General features: G+C 37.1%; 1 pseudogene; it reads right to left on the minus strand.

Annotated features, from left to right (window-relative positions):
* The window catches only part of LOC110271997, a 7,802-nt pseudogene continuing 5,048 nt past the window's right edge, over positions 733-3,486 (minus strand).

A 3,486-nucleotide genomic window follows, 5' to 3' on the forward strand; every position in this document is an offset into this window, starting at 1 on the left:
GAACCCTAAAAAATAATAAGACTCCTAATAAAAAAATCTATCAATCTAAATTAGCAATTAGCATATACGGATTAACAATTTAACGTGTCATATAAATATGCTCTATTAATTTTAGAGAGAAATTATTAAAAAAAAGACTAACAAAAATTTATAGAGTTGAAAGATCAAAGAACGAAAAAAGATTTTTTTGTTGGATCATGTATTATTGCATAATGATCTGTATTGTACCTTTTTAACAAATGAAATAATTATACACTTTAGTCAATCTTATACATATAGTTAAAATTTAGATAAAAAATAAGCTTTTACAATGCACATTAAATATATTCTAGAATCACATAAGTATTTCTGAAGTTTTATACGTTCATAAAAATGGAAATTATACAATAAATTAATTATTTAGAATTCAGTTTAAACATTATATTCAAATAAAATATGTTAAGATATTTATATCACGTGTTAAATATATATAAAATTAAGCTTTTATATGATACAACAAAAAAACAACAACAAAGTCTTGTCTCATTAGGTAGAGTCAGCTACATGAATCAAACGACGTCATTGAACTCTTTAATGTATCATGTCTACAGAGAGACCGTTTACATGTAGATTTCGTTTGACCACCTCATAGATGGTCTTCTTAGGTTTTCCTCTGCCTTTCACCCCTTATCCATCTTTCATCTCATCCACCCTCCTGACTAGGTGTTCTGTCGGTCTTCTTCTCACATGTCCAAACCACCTGAGATGCGATTCTACCATCTTTTCCACAATGGGTTCTACTCCAACTCTCTCCCTTCTATCTTCGTTTCTTATTTTATCCAATCGTATATGACCACTCATCCATCTCAACATCTTCATCTCTACCACACTCAACTTATGTTCGTGCTCTCCTTTGGCCGCCCAACACTCTGTACCATAAAGCATAGACGGTCTTATAGCAGTGCGATAGAATTTACCTTTAAGTTTTAATGGAACTTTTTTGTCGCATATAAAACCAGATGCACTCCACCATTTTGACCAACCTGCTTGGATCCTATGATTTATATCCTGTTCAATCTCTCCGTTATCCTGTATGATGCACGCAAGATACTTAAAACTTTTAACTTTTCATAGAATATTTTCTCCAATCTTCACCTCTATATTTGGGTTTTCCCTTCTCAAACCGAACTTACATTCCATATATTCTGTCTTGCGACGGCTTATGCGCAGACCATACACTTCTAGAGCTTCTCTTGATAAGTCCAACTCTTATTTAGGTCTTCCCTTGACTCTCCCATGCATAAGGACGATATCATCGGCAAAAAGTATATATGCACCATGGCACAGGCTCTTAGATGTGCTCTGTGAGTACTTCCAAGACTAATATGAAAAGGTATGTACTTAAGGATGAACCCTAGTGTAATCTTATACCAATAGGAAATTCCTCTGTCACACCACCTTGAGTCTTCACACTAGTTGTGCCCCATCATACATGTCTTTAATTGCACGAATATATGTGATCCTTATTCTCCTCTTTTCTAAATCCTTCCATAAGACCTCCCTTGGCACTCTATCGTACACTTTTTCCAAATCAATAAACACCATATGTAGATCCCTTTTATTACTACGATACCTCTCCATCACCCTTCTTAACAGGTATATTGCTTCGGTAGTGGATCTACCTGGCATAAATCCAAATTGGTTATCTGTTACTTGTGTCTCTTGTAAGACCCAGAACTTTTGAAAAATTGTTACAAACTGATTTCAAATTATATATTTTTATTTACAGTTTTAAAGTTCATAAATTATTTTATTACAGATAATTAAAGGTAATTTTGATTAATTAGATTTGAAATAAATTAAGACCTTTGTCCAAACTCTATAATCTTGGATTATTTTTCTATTTACTATTTAATGTCTTAGAAATTCAAAATAATGATGTTTGGATATTTATATTAGAATTTTAACTAATTTTACAATTTTTGAATTATTTTCTATATTTAAAATTATAAAATTAGTAGCTGTAAAATAATAAGATTTTTATAGGATAATATTTTCATAAATAAATACTTTAGGTTTTATTTTTAAAGAAAATTAGTTATACCGTAATATATTTTCAATTAGAGTATTTGATTGATAATCAATTAGTATTTTTATACTACAAATAATATTTTAAAGTAATTTTAAAGATTAAATTAGATTTCAAAATAAATACCATATAACCTAAATTGATTTAGGAATTTTCAAACCCTAGTTAACCCAAATCTCTAATTCCATACCCAAACCCTAATTCTGATTAAATCAATTTTTCCCTTTCTATCCCAAATGAAACCCTAGCTACCATTCTCACCCCCCCTTAACCACCGAAACCCTTTTTTTCCCAAAACCAACAGCAGCAGCTTCATGGAAGGGGAGAGAACCGACAGAGAAGAGGAGCAGGAGAGGGGAGATGCGCCGGCGCCATTAAGTCTCGCCACCACCGCCGATGCCGCTGAAGAAAGAAGACACCGAGCTACTGCACGCGGGGAGCCGTTCTGTCGCCGTGCACTGCCCAGTTGAGGCCGCCGCTGCTGTTCGCGGGGTCGTCTCCGTCACGGATCGGAACTGAGGCGAGAGAGAAAGAGACTGACGAGAGGGCATGCGCGTGAGAAGGGAGGAAGGCCTCGCGAGGATCGTCGCGCCGCTGCTGCTGTCCGTGCCGTCGCCACTGGTCCACCTTGGAGCCGCCGTCGAAGCTAAACCACGGAGAGAGAGAGTTCGCGAGTCAGAGAGGGCTGCGAACCTGGAACCGCCGCGCCCAGTCACGCCGTCGCCGTCTCTGCCCAGCGCCGCCACTGGTGATGGATTGCCGAGAAACTACGCCGCCATCGCCGGAAAGACACTGTCGCCGCCTCTGCCGCCGAAAACAGCCGCTGAGTCCTCTGTGTTGGTAAGCTCTAACCCTGCTTCAACTTCTTTATCCGTTAAGTTCTCCATTGGATAATATTTATATAAATAAATACTTTAGGCTTTATTAATAAAGAAAATTAATTATATTGTATTGTCATTTTAATAAGAGTATTTGAGTGAAAATCAAATAGTAATTTGATACAACAAATAATATTTTTAAAGTAATTTTAAGGATTTCATTAGTTTTCAAATTAAACCCCAAAATTTCCAATTTTCAAATACAAACCCTAACCCTAATTAACACATATTTTTCCTTTATTCTAAATGAAACCTAGCTGCTACACTTGTTTCCCCTTCAATAAACACATTAAAAAATAAAATAATAAAAGAAATAAAGAAAGGGGGAGCAGAGGGAAGGGAGAACGGAGAAGAAGGAGAAGGAGAGAGGGATAAGCCAGCACCGGTTGGCCTCGCCGTTGCCGCCGAGCTGCTCGCTGCCCGTCGCCATCGTGAAGAAGGCCAGAACAGAGGGAGAGTCGCGTGAGGAGGAAGGGGCTTGCGCCAGCCACGCGAACCACTGCTGTGTTGCGTCGTCGTCGAGCTAGAGGGAATGGCTGC

This window comes from Arachis ipaensis, chromosome B05, assembly GCF_000816755.2.
Source record: "Arachis ipaensis cultivar K30076 chromosome B05, Araip1.1, whole genome shotgun sequence".
Taxonomy (NCBI): domain Eukaryota; kingdom Viridiplantae; phylum Streptophyta; class Magnoliopsida; order Fabales; family Fabaceae; genus Arachis; species Arachis ipaensis.